At 45.0% G+C, this 19,213-nt stretch overlaps 1 long non-coding RNA gene across 1 annotated transcript; it reads left to right on the forward strand.

Moving 5' to 3' along the window:
* The first annotated feature begins 980 nt into the window (after positions 1-980).
* Positions 981-7,081, forward strand: LOC139059043 (uncharacterized). Its single transcript, XR_011513829.1, has 3 exons — positions 981-1,183; positions 2,998-3,159; positions 6,957-7,081. It is a non-coding gene; the product is annotated as an uncharacterized lncRNA (long non-coding RNA).
* The last annotated feature ends 12,132 nt before the right edge of the window (positions 7,082-19,213 follow it).

Raw genomic sequence — 19,213 nt, forward strand, 5'->3', positions numbered from 1 at the left:
ATTTATAAAGGAGCGACGCAATAAAGTGATGTCAGTTGAGTGTAGCGCCTTGTGCTGGTCGTCTTTCTTGTGTCCATTGTTTTGCACTTAACAAAGTATTTATGGATTCACACCAACTAGCCCGCCAACACATTGTGTTGCGGGCACTTCTGAAGTACTGTCTGTCCAATAACCTTGGTGGCATAGAAGCGCCGTCCACTTCTATGCGTTGCTTTCTGTTTCATTGTGGCATGACATCACATTATAATCATAATGTGTATGTACTTTTTCCAAGAGACCCATATTCCTATCCTTGTGTTGTATTTGCTGTCGCATTATTTATGTGCAAATCTGTATATCAGAAAACCAAAGCTGAACTGCCGAACAGTACCAAGCGGCAGCCTTAGTGCAGTGTCAAGTAGTCAGATTTTATTGGTCATGCAGAGGTACACAGGATAGCTCTTTATTACTTGCTGAATAATTAAGCTGTGTGAAAACTGAGTATATATGTAGCTTCAACCACATGCTATTGGTCATTGCTCCTGCCCTCATCAAATGTAGAAGATTATCATGGCATTTCCTATTCTCTTTTTCCTTAATACAGTGGGATTACTGCATGCGTAAGTAGGAAACGGATCACATAAGCAATCAAAAGCCAACATTGTGTAAACTTGGAACATTGATTGTACAGTTTGATGACCCAGAATAAGTAGGAATACACCATAAATGATTGACAATTAACTTTTACTTGACACAGGGCTAAAGCATACAGTAAGCATACTGTATGCTCATATGGTGTCACATCAATTTAAATTTTAGTGTAGCTTTGCAGTGTACGCTTCTATTGTTGTATTCTGTCAGAGGAATGATAATGTTTCGCGTGTATAGCAACTAGACTGTCTATATACAGAAGTAAAAATGTGTGAACTGTATTTTTTAATGATTTGATAGAATGTGTAGCACAATAAAGCCATACAATCAACGCACAGTGATGTGACTTTCTCTGCACATGTTGCAGGTTCAAAAAAGGTATGGTGGAAGCTGTTTCCAAGGTTCCGACCAGAAAAGACAGCCAGTATAAAAGGGTCCACGCCACTGATCTCTACTACAGGGGATGAACAGCACATCGAGCGCCCTCGACTGAAGCCGGCCTTGTCCCGGAAGTTGGTGCTTGACAACTTTGCGGCAGCACTTTGTTGCACGGGTGTGTAGCATTTCTTCCCCTAACATGCCTGCCTGATGTGCCATAAACTACCCAAGCAGTGTTTCGAGGTGTCCAGAATTTTTCCATTGTAGTGTCTACAGTGTCGCTAACATAAGTGGCGTGCAATGGAAACACTGGTAAATCAGAAAAAACTTGATGTAAAAGAACACTATCGTATACGGGTTCAGATTGTCATAAAAGTGCTTACCAGACATGTAGAGACCTCCTAAAATGTGAAAAACCACAAAGAAAAGTTTTTCGGCAGCAATATTATCTGATCGCACGCACTAGTTAGTCCACCATATGCCCTGCTTCCAGGACAAGCGACTGCATGACATCGCATTTCCACTGGCTTCACCTGCATCCGGTGCGGTGTGCTGCACCCAGCGAAACATGTTAGAAATCAGTGGTGCACAGTGTTTTCTGTCCCCTTTCTCGACGCCTACTGAACACATGTTAAACTGTTTCCAAAGCAGACAAACAGAAGGAAAGGGTTCTGAACACATTGCATTTTAAAGTGGCCGGTACTGGGTAACGCAAGTACTGTGGCATAGTAGATTTGCACCAGGCAACCTGGGTACCCAAAAAGGCTGCTGTTTACTTGCAAATGGCCAACATATTGTGAGCATGTTGAAGTTCTTTTTTTATTCTCATCGCTTATTTAGCTAACGGAGACAGCTTTCACAACTGAAGAAGCCTTGGAAGCATGAAACACTTCACAAAACCAGCTTCAATATATCGTGTCTGCATCACAATTTCATGGCTGCATGAGTGAACCCTCTGGTTAACATGTAAGAGAGTTCATGATGTTTGCCATGCATTATCCAGTTTATTTACAGGTCAACCCTATCTTGAGATTTAAGCTGATGTTGCGTTTAGAGAAATTATGGCCGAGAGCCAGCTTTTGAGAATACAGATTGAGCTTGACAGATTAAACGCCAGAACAAGTCGTTGAGGATTTCAGATCAAGAATCTTCAAAGGCCAGTTCATTTAGTGGTGTTAATATTCTGCTCGAAGTTGTTGATTGTTACGTTCATATGGTGCCCAAGCATTGCGGTAACAACTTCACTTGGAGTACATAGCAAGGGTGTATTCAATGTAAGCTGCTGGCTTTTTTTCTGTGTTTTCAAAAACTGGTTTCTTGTTCAGTTTAAATTTTCGAATTTTGCATTGTTTATTAGGTGTTGTGTCTTGTTTCCTTTTCCTGCAGCTTCTTAGTTAAACATCTGAATAGTGAACACAACTTGACCTTTTGCTTGATTGCCTAGATTACATGCCCTCGATGCAAAACAATTTCACTTCAAAACTGCTTGTACCACACTGAAAGAATAACTTGAAGCAGCCATAGCCACCAATAACACGCAAGAGATGATTATGAAAATTTTAATATTGTTTTTTGATCTACAGGGTGTCTTAACTATCGTGCACCAAGATTCAGAAATATGTAAATGCGATGTAACTAGACAAAATGAAGGTAATGTTTGCCATCGCCTGGAGATACTCTGATTATATTGTGCATTCTGCCTAATTACATAATTCTTAATTATTTATTAAATATCTCAAATAATTAAATGAAATGTGTCAATGAAAAGTTGTAGAGCAATATGAAAGCCTCCTGATACACTTTTTTGTTACTGTTACTCATTGTGTGCTACATAAAAGTGTTTTTCCAAGGAATAAGCCTGCGAATACACATAAAGTGTCTTGAGTGGCCAGTCATGTGTCAGTTTTGTGGTGCAAAGCCACGAATACAACTTAAATGGGTTCTTTTAAGAAAAAGACTTAGCTCAGCAAATTATCTTTCTTTGTGCAGCCTGTGGAGACAAGGTTTCTTAGACATGGCCGTGGCCCTCAAGGAAGATGCCGAGGCCACAGGCAGTTCCTCCAGTGACCGTGAAAAGGTCCCCTGGGGCACAAGTCTGGTTTGGCACCCCCACCTTTCTCCTGCAGCTTTTCTGTCTACTTAGCTAACCAGGTGGGTCAATGATGGCAAAGGGAAAAAAAGAATCAACAGCATCAAACGCAGAACTTGCTCAAGCTCAATGCATTTTTGGTGTGAAGTTTTTCCCTTATCATTTATCAAAAAAACGGGTAATAAGTATATGATATGGTCTTCATACGGACACCTCTTTCCCACAGAGAATTAGCAGTAAAAAAAGCAGCTTATGAAGGCTTGAATATTAGCTAGGATGATGTGGCATAGATAGGATAATGATTATGAATGTTTCTAATGAAGGCAGTGGTAGTAGAGTGAATAATCAGAGTTTATATACAGATTGAAAGACATTTCGTTCCAATGCCAGAATTTTAAATCATCCCAAATAATTCTTGCATTTTATAGTCTTCATTTTATAGTTCTTGATGCTTGCTTCTTGCTGACATCATTCTTATGCTGCATAATTCACCTGTTATAAATTCCCTATTTCCCCCATTCAAGCAACTTTACATTGATCATAAGAAACCTCGTAGATGAGTTCCAGAAACTTGCTGATGAGATTAGGGGGCGGCGTGTACCCCAGGCCGCTTTCAAGGGCCTCATATCTTGCAAATGTTAGAAATACTCCTGCTAAGCAAGTTCTTGGTGTCATACAAGGTTATTTGCGAATACGAATTTGCCTAAATTTAGAAAACAGCCAATATAAAAAATGTCAAGCGATATCGCTGGCGATACACACACACATTCCAACTGAACTAAATGCAAATAAATATAGCACCAAATGCAGAATCATTGGCATGATGCCATTCTTTCAGTGGAATAAAATCTGTCCTGCATTGTAAATCTGGAATCCTTTATAATCCAGACTACTAAATACTTATGAGGGTTGTAGCGTAAAATATGCATGTATTTATTTCTCGTTTCTTTACTTTAGGACCCGATAATGCTAAAACAGCAGTGAAAGAACTGATATCACAGTACCTAATACTTTATATTGCTCCAGAAATCCGTTTCTCTGCCGATCGCAGCATTCGACACTAACAAGAAGGCACATAACACTTAGGGTGGTGCTATTCACTTTGATTGTTTGGGAACGAAACCCATAATGTACATGTTATGGCCCTACGTGTCATTACGTTTGAACAACAAAAAGGTTGGGGGTTCGCATTTTGCAAAACTGCATGGAGGTTTTCACTGTGTGCATATAAAATTAGGAACCTTCCCAGCTCATACTAAATGCATTCTCCAAAGCTTTAGGTTATACAGGTGCACTACTTTACACAGAACACACTCTTTTCCCTCGTCACGGCTCACACTCTTAGGCAGAGTTACACCCTTTGAAGTGCCCCTTCTTCCACACAACGATAATTGTCATCTGCCTTTATGCATTTTCTTTCTTTAACGCTGCGAGCCCTGTGCTTTCCAGTAACGAACGGCATGCGCGTTATCAGCATGATAGCATTCCCGACAACAAAGTAGCGGGCGTGGCGTCTTCAAGAAAGGAAACGCATCGAGGCAAATAACGATTATTGTTGTGTGGCAGAAGCGGCACTCCAAAGGGTGTAACTTTGCCTAAGAGTGCAGGTGGTGATTCAGATTCTTCAAAGGTGTTTCATTGTATGGGATGGCACATCGCGCTTCACTTATTTGCAGAATATTGCATTCCAATTGTGTCATATGAGATAAATCCATTAGAGAGCTTTAGCTTGCCCTAAATTTATTACAGCTGTGTACTGGTAAACTGGCCGCAGCTTGCAGTGCTTGTGGAAAAACAATTGTAACTGCCATATTATATGTAACTGCTAGTGCACAGGCATAGGCAGCAGCAATGGTTAGAGTACGCTTGTTTCTTCTATTCTGGGGTATGCATCCTCCACCAGAAAGTAGTTTTTTTTGTCTTCCTCTTCTACCATATTGGAATGTGAAATGGGGTGTAATTTGTAGGATATACTCTTGCATAAACTTAATGAGCATTTATTCTTGTCTGTGCCACAGATCATTGTTGCTACCACTGTAAAAGCAGGGTGCCTGTTTACAGCACCCATAGGGAACAATCTGTGAATCTTTAACGAACAGTAACGATAATGAATAATCGAATAATTTTTAGTAATTTTCAACAAATTTAGCACTCTGCTTTCCACTACGGTGTTTTTCAAACTCTAATATTGGCACAAGGTTTGAGTGCAGGATGTCATTTTGTGTGAAAGAGTACACTTGTGCGCATAACACCTCATCGTCAACATTCTGCTGCACAGAATGTCATTAGCTTTTGTATGCATTGGTCACTATCTCACAAACCGGTTGCTCCTTTGTTAGTTGGAATGTAGCATTTATGTAAAGCACATTTGATGTTCTAACAAAAAGCATTGTGCCCTCTTATCCCCTAATTCTCCTCACTTGATGCCTAGTGTTGTAATAGCATGGTTGACACCATGAGAGTCAGTGTGGTGAATAATTGTCTGGTGGAGTAGGGGGTGTACGTTAACTTAAGCAACTTTTCCAGACGACTTGAATCAGTATTGTGGAATGCTGGTTTTTTTTTCAATCACTGTTACCTAGTTTCACTTTGGTTGTGGCAACAAGTATAATGTAGTTCGCTAGCACTCCTGCCAACACATATAATGTGCAGGCATCTGTGTTGAAAAAAAGACCAGCTAATGGTTTGCCAGGAGCTAAGGTCCATTTAGACCATTAAATTTTGAACTTACACCGGTGGAAATAACTGGTGAATGAAAGCACACCCAGGAGAACTCAAGCAAGACTGCGAGTCGGCCTAGTTGGAACAAATTCATCTTGAAACTTATTGTGCGCAACAAACAGGGACGAAGAATAGAAGAAACACAAGGACGAGCGCTTAACATTGTGTTTCTTCTATTCTTCGTCCCTGTTTGTTGCGCACAATAAGTTTCAAGATGAGCAGGAGAACTGACCATAATATTTTCTTTCATTATAACACCGCTGAAGCTTTGAACTGCATTTGAACTGGCTTGTTTAAAAAATGACCCATTTCCTTGTTCAAGTAAGACAAAGGTTCCACAGGAAGACAGAAACTTGAAGCCGTCAACAGCAGCATGAATATAAACAGCACTCGACGTTTTGCAATCTTGCACCTGGTTATATTATCCATCCCATTTTTTTCCACAGGCTGTTCTTTACTGTTTTATGGTCATATCCAGTTTAATTTTAATGTCCCTATTTTTTAATATTTGGTTAATATATACTTTCTTCATCGGCTTGCAACAAAATATATATTCATAATGTGCCTTCATTTACCATTTGCAGTGATCTTAACCAGATGCATCTTGATACAAAATTTATTTTCCTTAATTCTTCGTTTTCCTTTTTCAAAAGTGCAAACTGTTTATCTTGATACCTATTTTGTCTTCTGGGAAGATTGGTTCTACTGGATTAATGACTGCATACATGTGTACATCGTTTTCTGTTTTGGTCACCCCTACTCTTGGCAAGTACTGACAGCATTGCTCATACCCGCTCCATCACGATCACCACTGCTAAGCACACCCTTCCTTCCTTTATTTTAACACTTTGGCTTCTCTTGACCTATTAATGCACCAGTTACTTCTCCCCCAATGAGGCTAGGGGCCAGTGAGATATGCACAATCCCACAACACAGCCAAGGAAAACATTTGCTACCCTAATGACAAGCACCTATGTCGAAATGTTGGCTACAGCAACATCCCTTGTGCCAGCAATGTTGATCTACTTACATGTTTTTCTAACACAGAAGTTACTGCTTTCTCGTGTTCTGTGATTAAACTTTTTTGCCGCTTTCTTTAGGATGGATATTCACGAAGACTATTTGTTTCTCCTAACAGCAGCAAGTTTATCCTTGCAAGTGTTTGGAGTCAAGAACAACTTTCACCAGGAAGAAGTGCAAGACGAGTGATTGAAGAAAATAAAGTTGCTTCTGTGATCTAAGAACTTGAGGACTGAAATGTTGCACCTTTTTGTATATATGCTATGCAGTGCATTCATATCACAAAGTGCAAAGTGTTTCATCTCTGCAGCCATGTCAGTGTGTTGGCAAGACAATTTTCTCAATGGTGACCTGCTGCTTTTACTATGAGCTGCCTTCATGACATTTGCATTAAAGGAGATGTACTATCGTGGACAAAAGTACCCTGGAAGTGCGAGCGTTGACCAAATTGCATTTCTGCTCAAGACCGCTGAAAACAGTGGGTCACGTATGCACATGCTGAACGCAGATGGTGGCACGGCTGATCCCAGCAAATAGCACACCAATGAAATTCGGTCGACTCTCGCACGTCCTGGGCAATTTTGTGCCCGATGGCACATTCTTCGAATGGATATGCTCTGCAAGATGAAATACGGGAAGCACCTGTACTTTAACGGTTATAGTACAGATTCAGAATACAGAATCTTCCGTTTTCTAGATACAGAAGCACTCGTATCTTGTATTACGGTCTCTTTTTTTACAGTTGTCCGTTCTACGGAAATGACCGTTCTTAATTTACGGAAGAGTGTTCGGTCACAAATTACCAGCAAATTTTCTGTAAAGTAAGGCAAATTTTTTTTACAGTGTGAGCCAGCTGAGCGCGCTGTGATCCGTCTGCACGAAGAACTTCGTGCCGTCTAAATAGACGTCAAATCTCCTCAGTGCAAACACAATCGCTAAGCACTCTTTTTCCGTCACGGAGTAGTTCTTCTCCGCAGGGAGCAGCGCCCGACTAGCAAAAGCCAGAGGGTGCAGGACACCATCGAATTCCTGAAGGAGGACCGCCCCCAATCCCAAATCGCTCGCGTCCGTCTGAACGACGAATTTCTTGGTCAGGTCAGGCAATCTGAGGCGAGCTGTCTCGGCGATGGCTCGGGACAAGCCGCGGAATGCCTGCTCCTGCTCCGGTTCCCAACGCCACTCCACAGACTTCCCCAACAACTTTGTCAGCGGTGCCTGGAGTTTCGCACAAGATGGAATAAATGACCGGTAGAAATTGGCCATTCCGAGGAAGCGGCGGAGGCCGCGTACATCTTTGGGGGCGGGAAAATCCAGGAGAGCCCGGAGCTTCTCCGAATTCGGCTCAATGGAGCCTCCTCCTAGGGTGAACCCCAGCAAGTGGACTCGAGTTTGCGCCACTTGTGCCTTTGCCGGATTTAGCGTCATGCCCGCTGACCTGATCCTCCCAAGTATGTCCCCAACGTGACGTATGTGCTCCTCAAACGTTTCGGAATAGATCACGATGTCGTCGAGGTAGCACATGGCATGGGACCATTTGGCATTGCCCAGAACCCGATCCATTAGCCTCTGAAATGTGGCTGGGGCGTTGCACAGACCAAATGGCATTCGCTCAAATTGAAACAGCCCACGATGGCACGTGAAGGCGGTCTTTGCTCTGTCCTCGGGTTCCACCTCTACTTGCAAGTAGCCCTTAGCAGCGTCCAGAGTCGTGAAATACTTCGCTGAACCTAGGCTGCCCACAATTGACTCGATGGTTGGCAACGGATAGGCATCTTTACGGGTAAGTGCGTTCAGTCGACGGTAATCAACGCAAAGGCGGAAACTACCATCCTTTTTTGGAACCAGGACGACAGGAGATGCCCAGGGGCTATCGGAACGCTTGATGACACCGGTCGCCAGCATCTCGTTAAGCACACCATCGATAGCCTGTCTCTTGGACAGGCTAACCGGCCTGGGGTTGCACTTCAAAGGACGCGTATCCCCAGTCTCGATCCTGTGGCGTACAAGGTCAGTGCAACCTGGGTCTTCTGTGAACAGGTCGTCATAGCTGAACAGAACTTCGGACATGTCAGATTTTTGTTTGAGCTCCAGCCCTACCGCACGGGCGATCAAAGGGTGGAACAAGCCACCTCGCGCAGGCACGTCTATCTGAGCGGTAGTGCACGCAGAATACTGCGCCAGAAAGGGCTCAACCCCCTTATCTAGCGCGCCGTGCGGGCCCGCCACTCGCTCCGCGGCGACACATGCCGCAGGGTCAGCGAAAAGCCTCAAAGGGGACAACGGTCCCACCCTATAGCCTCCGTTCGCAATGTCTACCACTATACGGGTCTTACGAAGAAAGTCACGACCCAGAATCACGGGAACACTCAAGCCAGGCAAATGAATGAAGCGATGGCGCCTCGTTCGACCATCCCAACGAACAGACAGCCTCGCTGCCCCGCCTGCGGGAACGGAGCCGCTGGCTAGGTTAAAAGTTGCTCGGCATTCGCGCAAGCGAACAAAGCGCTGCTGCAAGAGGGTCAAAACATCGTCGCCAAACAAAGACGCACTGGCCCCTGTGTCGAGGAGCGCGGCAACATCGCGACCAGCAATAGTGACAGTGACGAATGGCGCGAATGCATCCGCGGGAAAGCCCGCACGACACACGGAGGGAGCGACAATCACTTCGGTCGGACGTGCGTTCACGCCCGACCCCCATCCCCGTTTCCCTGCTGGAGGGTGCGTCTGGGGCAGTAACGAGCAATGTGGCCCAGCTCACTGCACTCAAAACAGCGGGCTCCGCCGCGCGCATTCCTGCGGTTGAAAGCACTCTGCCCCGGTCGTCCTCCTCCGCCCGCTGCGCTGCCCTCAGGCCGTTCGGGACATGCGTCTTCCGCTGGGCGCGCGCTGCTGCGGATTGCTTGGCGTATTTGAGGGGGCGGATTGGGCCTTTGCTCCGCACTGGCCGCGCTCCGCGCGTATGCATGAGGATCCAAGGCGCGTTCGCTGATTCCCCAAGCTTGCCGGTTTTCAAAGCCCACCGCAAAGGTGGAATGCGCGGGCGATTGCTGTTGGCGTGAACGGAAAATAGTTCCCGTCCATGCACAGCGCGGCTCTAGCGCCTCGCTTGCGGGCGGTGGAGGGCGGTAGGCACGCATGGCCAGCAGGTCGCCTTGTATACGCTTGGCCTCGGCGGCCATGTCCTCCAGATCACGGAACCGACTTCCGCGCAGGTAGGCCGCAAAGGTTGGGTGAGCCTGCCTTATCACCCTCTCGACTCTCTCGTCGCTGGAGGCCGTCGGCTCCGCCATCTGGAACAGCTCCTCCATCGCTCGCACATACTCGAGGAGTGATTCGTCCGGGGCTTGTGTCCGCAACTCGAGCTCGCGCCGCATTCTACGATAGTAGTCGACAGGCAAAAATTCGTGGCGGAGAGCCGCCTTGAAATCTTCGAGCGTCGTTGCGCGGTGGCCGGAAAGCCTGTACCACTGTGCTGCTCGCTCTGTAAGAGCAACGGGCACAACACGAGCCAGCATTTCGCGGTCATCAAGCCCCACAGCTGCCTGATAGTGCGCCAAACTGTCAAGGAAGTCTGTGACACTAACCGCATCCGCGTACCCGCGATATGTGGGCACTGCCAGCTTAACCACCGGCCGCGAGTGCCTTGGCGACTCCAAGGAAGTCCGGAGGGCACTCGAAAGGGACTCAATTAGTCGCGTGGCTTCGCCAAGCAACTCCCTCGCGTCCGGTGCGCTCGTCTCATCAGGAGCGTCTGCAGGCGGGATTTGGGCAGGCTGGGGCACCTGCAACCCTCCCCTCATTTCGGTTAGCGGTACCTCGCTCACCCGTACGCGACTCGAGGCCACCTCGCCACCTCGCACAACGGTGCTCGCGGCAGGCGGTAACCCCCTACTCCCTCCGCGCTCGCCGTCGGTGGTGGAGGCCACAGCCGCGAAGCTCCTCAATGCGGGTGGGGTTCGCGGCAGTCTCCCCTCTTCCATGGCGGCAAGCTCATCGTTGCTTATCGCTGCATTGAGAGATCCACGCCCGTCGTGGAGCGGCGTGGACACATCACACGCATCTGGTAGGTTTGCGCCAACTAAGCTTTCACTCCGTGTTTCGTGCTCTGGGAGTTGAGCTGCGCCTCCACGCTCGACACCAGCATCGGCTGAGTAATCGAACAGGGCGACATTCGCGAGAGTCGTCAACAATGACGACTCCTTGAAGCTGGAAAACATGGCACGGCCGGCCGATCAAGCGGGTCTCCGGCTCGTTACGCACCGCAGCAATGCAAAGGCAGTTACTGCCCCAAGTTGGGCGCCAAAATGTGGGCTCACAGTACGTCCCCGCGCACGGCGTCGCCAAGTGGCCCCCGAGACGTGGAGCCTCACGACGCGGCACGACGACGCACGGCGATAGACCCACCGCAGGTTCGAGCACCGAGCCGAAAGACCTGGCCGGCTCTGGCCGTACGCATGGGCGCTCTCCCAGGAACACACGGCGTCCAGGACAGTTAAGGCGTTTATTGATCACCAATGGCCAACATGTACCAGACTGCACCCAAACACACAGAGTACACTCGGCGCCCGCGGTTCCCGATGGCGAGGAAGGCGGGTTACACGCCGCGTCGAACAATGGTTTACGCGCGCGGGCCGAAATGCGTTCGCAAACGCTACCTAGCGCTTCCCGTCACCGACAATGGTCTGCGACGGTTCGGACAAGCAAAATGTGACGCACTGAGCGCCTGCGACTACCGCAAGGGCGGAACGCAAAGCCACTCAGCAAGTCACACTTACGCAAGCTAACAAAGCACGTGAACGTCCCCAGGCCGGGGCGTTGGGGACACAAATAGCTGGTCGTTCACGTACCTTGCAGCTTGCCTCTCGTGACCGGCGCTTGTCCCTGTCGCAGCCCCACTCTCCCGCGCACCGCGATCGTCCCCAGTCGGGGCTTCTTCCCTACGTCACGCCCCACGACCCAATCGCAGGGCCGCGTAGCATGACGTCGCGGGACGCGGCCGCGGCGCCCGGGGAAAACGGCGCGCGGGTCGAGGGGCAGGGAAATGAGGGGAGAGGTTTTCCTCGCAATGGCGAATAAGTCCGGAGCCTTAGGCACAGCAACGACTGCGCCCCGGTAGACCGAAGGAACTCCCACAAGCTTTACATTTGACGTTGTCATGATCTGTGAGACATGGTAAGAAAGCCACTCTGCTGTTCTTAATCTACTTGAATGCTCCACATTTTCCCTTAACCGGAGCTCTAAGAGAGAGGGAAGGGGGGTGCGATGCTGTCGAAAACATTTTGAAAATGGGAATTACTTGACAATTTCTGTGTTGTAACCGAGGACTACGAGGTGCTTACCCTAAAATCTAATTCCTTGCTTTTTTACTGTCACATACTAGCCACCCAGAAGAAGCAGTAACACATTTCTCCATTTTATAGACGAGTGCTTCAGCTGGGTAAATGATCATCAATAATTATATTAGGAGGGTCTTGAACATATACTTGCTTCAAAAGTCAACTCTTCTAAAAGAGCTCTACAGCTCTACGCTACACTAGAGACTAACGCATTTTTCAATGTCGTAAATCAACAAACACTCATTACGTCCGAAATATCAACGTTACTAGACGCCTTCATTACTAATGCATGTGATGAATCGTCAATATCCGGTGCACTGGCAGCTGGTCTTAGTGATCACCTACGAATTTATTCAATTACAGATGTCACAGTCCCCCCTAACAAACCGGCAAAAAGGTTTGCCATGCGTGTTGAAGACATAAACTAGACTACTTTACAAACGTTTTATGATAAACTGTCGCAAGTAAACTGGAGCTGCGTCTATGAGGAAACCAATGTTGATGAAACTTATGGTACTTTTATTTCCACCTACAAGCAGCTGTATTGGGAGTCTTTTGCATACAAAACAAGAGTGCGAGCTTCGAAGACGCGTAAGCCGTGGATAACTGAGGAATGCCCCAAGGCGATACGAATTAAAAACATACTTTTTAAGCGCATTCTAAAAACAAGATATTGACGATTTGAAGAAGTTTGAGGCTGCGAGAAATAAAGCTAACCGTGTTAATCGGCAAGCCAAAGAAACTATATGAGTAACCAATTTAACGACGAACTCATTATTCAAAAGACTAGCGCAATATAGCAGGGACAAAGACATAGAAGACGACTGGACGAGCGCTAAACATCAACTGGTTTTTTACAGCAAGAGAAGGTACATATATACATTTCGTTGGTGCATGCGCACACAGTGTTAAAATAGTACAAACTCATTCAAAATGTGGCAGACTGTTCTGTAAGTACATTTTTTCTTTTCTGGACAAGGCAAGTGAAGCCGTGCTGACACAGTTATCACCCTCCCTGTCTATGTGATATGCCTCACTAATCTCGCGCCCCCACCTTGTGCCTCCCCTACCAAGCACACACGTGGCGTCAAACGCAGGCACGCACCCGCATCGCTTACAGTGCATGGCGATGCGGGTGCGTGCCTGCGTTTGACGCCACGTGTGTGCTTGGTAGGGGAGGCACAAGGTGGGGGCGCGAGATTAGTGAGGCATATCACATAGACAGGGAGGGTGATAACTGTGTCAGCACGGCTTCACTTGCCTTGTCCAGAAAAGAAAAAATGTACTTACAGAACAGTCTGCCACATTTTGAATGAGTTTGTACTATTTTAACACTGTGTGCGCATGCACCAACGAAATGTATATATGTACCTTCTCTTGCTGTAAAAAACCAGTTGATGTTTAGCGCTCGTCCAGTCGTCTTCTCTGTCTTTGTCCCTGCTGTATTGCGCTAGTCTTTTGAATAATGATGATACACCAACTAGCCCAGCTTTCTGCTTTGAACGACGAACTAATAAAGCACTCCGATATTGTCTAGGGGAGGCTCAATAATTTGCTAAGCTTAAAAGAGAAGAGTGTAGTAGATGAAATAGTCACACATGGCACTCACTTGTCCGGTCCTCAACTAGCAGATGCTTTCAATAATTTCTTCGTGTCCATTGCAGACGGCACGCAGCCTAACCAATACCTCAACAGCATAAGTCAAAAGTTTAGCGAAACCGCGTTTTTAACCCCTGTTACAACTGACGAAGTTCTGTCGGTCCTACAGTCGCTGAAAAATAGTAAAAGTAAGGACATTAATGAACTCCAAATATTGCCAGCGACGTACACATCCCACATACTTTCATCAATATTAGAATGCATAATAAACTTGGCATTTTCCTCAGGAACTTTCCCGAAAAAGCTACAGGTTGCCAAGATTACCATAATTTTTAAAGGAGGAGACGAAAATAATTTCTCCAACTACTGACCTATATTGATGTTGCCAGCTTTTTCGAAATGCTTTGTAAAGCTTTTCCAAGTGCCCATTACAAGCTTTATTAACAAACACAAAGTCATATGAGCTTCCCAGTTTGGTTTTTTTTGATCAACAGAAACACCATTATTAACCACGGAGGAAATAATATAAGAGTCATTTGAAGAAAAAGAACTAACTCTCGGGGTTTTCGTCGATATTTCCAAAGCATTCGACTCCATAAATCACAAAATATTATTCCTTAAATTTGACCACTATGGATTTCGCGTCACCTTCCTTCAGCTATTAATAGCATAGTTAGAACACCGCCACCAACGCGTTGTAATTAACAATTCTTCATCGCACTTTAGATCCATTGATTCTGGCGTGCCGCAAGGCAGTATTATTGGACCGACACTGTTTAACATCTATATTAATGGCATTGGGAACATTGACAACAGCTCTAAATGCACTGTATGTAAATGTACACTTAATGACATAAACGCTAATGAAACTTTGCGCAAATCGGTCGAATGGAGTACAGAATCTTTATTGAAAATTAATGCTACCAAAACTGAAGCTGTACTTTTAGACCTAAGAACAAACCACTAGAACATTTACCTACACTAACGCTTGGTTCTCAAAGCATGGAAATAGCGGAGTCAGTAAAGCGTCTAGGTGTGACACTGCAGTGCGATCTTTTGTGCGGCATACACATCGACAATCTGGCTTAAAAACTTGCAAAATGCACAAGCATGCTATACAAACTCCACCCTTTACTACCTCTAAGTGTTAAACCTTTAGTTTGTAATGCACTATTTCTATCTAACCTTTCATATTGTCAACCGGTGTGGGGTATAACAACAAGGTCAAATACGTATAGGACACAGAAAATACAGAAAAAGGTCATTCGTATCATCGCGAATGCCCCATTTAGTCCTCACACTCAACCTCTTTTTGCATCATTAAAAGTAATTCCAATTAATTACCTATACAATATATTGCTAAGTAAACGATATGAAAGAAAACGGAAAAATCATGACGCATTCTTTCATGACACAGCTAAGTTAAGGACCAAAGCTAATTACTGCCCAATACGTAACAACGACGTCTGGTATGTGCCATCCTTCGGTACTAACTACTGTCGTCAAATGCTCCGACATATAATTCCAACTCTTCTTAATCGGCGTAATGAATATTTAGGACCTAACGATACAGTTTTTTTTCTTACTGCAAGTTTGCACCTCCTTTCTCCCTTTTCTTTTCTTAGTGTTATTCTTCGTTTTGCATTCTTCAGTGTTCCTGAGCGTTTCGTGTTAATTCTGCCGCCTTCATTTATTTGTTATTGCAAGAGGATGTTCACTAATTTTTTTATTGAATATGATGTTTATCTATGCACTGTAGTCTTTCTTTTTTATTGTTCTGTCCATGTTCAGTTGCTGCCGGTTTTCGTGTAGGGGGTGCGCCCCTCTGTCAAGCCAGTCATAGGCTTTTCGGGGGCACGCCTAACATCCCTGATGTTGAAATAAAGGTATTTGTATTTGTATCACCAACAGGGAACCCAACTGGGAGCATGAGCAATTTGCAGTAGGCCACACAGATCAACATGCAGAAGACGTAGTAGCTGTGCTGGCGACAAAAGTGTCATCGAAAAATAAATAGAATGAACCTCAATCTAATGACAAATTGAGGAAAAGCTGTCGTTCCATCAGCGACAGAAAATGGCCGTAAATAGGGCGTATGTCTTTTCTATAGGCATGACATAGCACAAAATGACCATGCAAGCAGCAGCATGATGGAAAGCACCGATATTGGAAAATATTGTCAATGCTGATTATTTGCGAACATTTCAACGATTTGCGCTCTGGCGTTCACAATAAAGCGGATGGCTGCTGCTGTTCCTTGCGCTGCCTTAAAAAAAAAAAAAAAACATTTTTTTTTGTTGGGGGGGGGGGACATTTGGTACTGTAGGAAGGGCGTCTGTTATTGCAATCGTGTTAAGGTACTCATTATATTTATATTTCTTTTAGTTTCACCTTGACATAAATATCAAAGTTCAGTGTGAAATTCCCTGCAATACTATCGCTCACTGGGCAAACCGAAGACAACCGAAAAGTCAGTACTTTCTGATTTCGCCCCGGAGGTCTGCCCGAGCCAAAGTGAAATGACTACCACGCACTAGGGATCGCACAAGCATCAACAAATCTCGCCCTTTCCTCCAATCCCACAAACTCGCCGACCAACAAAAAGATCAGAGATTTCACCTAAAAACTAAGCTATCTGCAAAAAACACACAGGAAAATGCCAAAGGTCATAGAATTAAGGTTAGATATTCCGTCGGCTCTTACCCTCCAGGATATTATTGAAGTGGAATGCTTTCCTAGAAAATGCATTGCTCTCTTTAATCGATATTCTCGAAGAACACTGCTAGGAACAACTTACGATAAATACTCGACAGCATAAATTTATGTGAACAGGAAAAAAGAGAACTTGAAGAATTCATCAAAACTAGGGAGGAAAACCTACTAGATAAAATACTAGAACAAACGTATTAGAGCTGCAAAGCTACCCAAGAAAACTAATACGACCCATGCAACACATATATCTCAATCGATAGTGCTAGAAGCCAGCAGTCGGGGCACTACATACCGCAGAGTTTAAGTCCCAATAAAGTTGACCCTCTGAAACGTGGTCTAATGTTTTGTCCCACGAACAACACAGTAAACGAATAGGAACTCCACAAAGATATAGCACTGTGCTAAACGTTATAAACAGGGATAAGCTGCCTCAGAAAGGCTTTCTTTCTTTCTTTCTTTATTGATTTATTTAAGACAATGAACAGTTTGTCTTAGGGGACACGGCTAAAGGCAAAACATTTGCCTGACTAGGCCGTGCCACCCGTACATTGGCAGCAACATGGCAGTGGCAGGCTTTCAGGAGGTCACACATGAAATTAAAGTAGTACACATTTTCAACACTTGAGTGCACAATTCGCGTAAGAAGAAAGAAAAAAAAAGTTAAAGGTTATACAGTTTTCTAATCAATTGAAGCACAACAACGACAGGAAAAAAAAAGGTATGTACGAAATTTTCCATACCTGTAGCTGAAAGATTAAAGTTTACACAGTTTTCTAAAAACAACAACAAGAAACATGAACAAAATTTTCTATACCTGTAGTTCAACGTAGGGCCACTTTGTCGAAGGCGGCCTCGTCATCCTCGGCATGTTAGTTTTAAAGGGTTCGTAGAGCAACGTTACCTGTGTTTGTTGTCGGAGGCGGCTGGTTGTAAAGGGAAAGACTTCAAAGAGAATGAGCGCTGTCGTCTGACGTCTGTAAGCGTGGTTCCTAAGACGAGGGGACAAGAGCGAGAGAGTGGGAAGGTGCGGAGAAAGAAAGACAGAGAGAGAAAAGAAGAGACCAAGAGGGGAAAAAGCACTAGAAAAGACATAGAAGGGCATGGGAGCGTGTCGGGGAAACGAGAGGTTAGGGAGCATTCAGGTGTGTCGTCGGCGGCATGTTTTTCTTGCTTTAGAAGAACTGGTCAGGCGGTCAGTGCGCGAGTAACGAAAAAGACCATAAAAGAGATCAAATGAAAGAATTACTTTAGTAGCGCAGCAACTAAGCGTCTGGTTGACTGATTTTGAAGGAGTTAAGATGGTGACAAGGAGTCTGGGGTACAATGCATGGGGTAGCTCGAAGGCAGCGGCATGGTCTTTCAAGGGACGTTAGCCCCACTAGATCAACGTAGGTGTCGTCACGGCGGTATACAGAAGTGACGATAGCCTATGTGTTTGAGATGCTGAAAAAGGTGTCCTGGCGTCTGGGAATTTGGAATGTGTTGGTGAGGGTGTTTAAAAATGTAATAAAAACAAACAAAAAGAGGGGGAGCGAAACCAAAACCTGAATAACAAATATGAAGGTGACATGAGTAAAAACGGGTGGTAGCAGGATTACATGGAAAAGGGGGTCGTACAGTTGATGTAAACGTAAAAACATGAAAGAGTGTATTAAACTGAGTAGTAGGCAAGGAAAATCTCGAAATGGAGGAATAGGTGAGGCTAAGGGGGGGGAAATAAGGTTAGCTGGTGGCACAATGTGTTTTGTGCCTTGGTTGATGATATAAGAATTTCATATTTAAGTTACAGCTTTTAAATATTCGAAGTCGTCATGTGCCACATCAATTCTAGTCGGATGTAGGAATTTAAACTTGTGTATGAGGTATGATACCATATATTTCCTCTCGCGAGGTGAACGGAAATTCGTTTGTAGTATATTTTTGATTCTTGATTCTCGATTAAAGATATAACAGAGTTTTTAGGACGCATATGCATCAAGGAATTGTTTTTCGATAGGCCAAATGTAGGAAAACACGATGCATACTCTCTTAGACCACCTAGCACGTGGACATCGGAAGCCAAACAGTGCCGCGGTGTTCATTTATGCATAAACTAATCTCAAAGGAATTTATAGAGTCAACCCAGCATTGCCTCAAGCGCAAAAATTTTTCCCCGCTCAGAACCAAATTCTGAAAGAACTTGCGTAAAGAAATGATATTGCAATAAAACCAGCAGACGAAGGCGGTAGTATCGTAATCTGGCCTATGGAAACGTACAAAAAAAAAGGCGTCCAAACAACTGAACTACCGCACCCATTACAGAAAACTCGACTCTAACCCAACTTCGGACTACCGCAATCTTGTGCAAACCACAATAGCGGAGCTCCCGTCCAGGGAAATAATGACGCAATCCTAATATCGCTTCATGACGCCTTAGAACAAAGAAGCAGGCTACTTTTATCTTGTTCCTAAAGTATTTAGGTCGCTGTGCAAAAAATATTTGCAGCACAAATCTCAGGCCGGCCTATAGTGTCATGACACATTTACCAAGTTCATATTTAAATTCCTAAATCACCATTTGTCGAAAATCCCTACCAGCTTCCCATATTTTGTTTAATTCACGCCCAGCTTCCTTCGATTTATCGACGGCATTAACACCAACCTAACCCTTTCCCACCGCGCTTTTCTAGTCACTTAAGATGTTTCTGCCCTTTACATTAACATACCCATGAGTGAAGGAATTGAAGCT

Source organism: Dermacentor albipictus, chromosome 4 (assembly GCF_038994185.2).
Source record: "Dermacentor albipictus isolate Rhodes 1998 colony chromosome 4, USDA_Dalb.pri_finalv2, whole genome shotgun sequence".
Lineage (NCBI taxonomy): Eukaryota > Metazoa > Arthropoda > Arachnida > Ixodida > Ixodidae > Dermacentor > Dermacentor albipictus.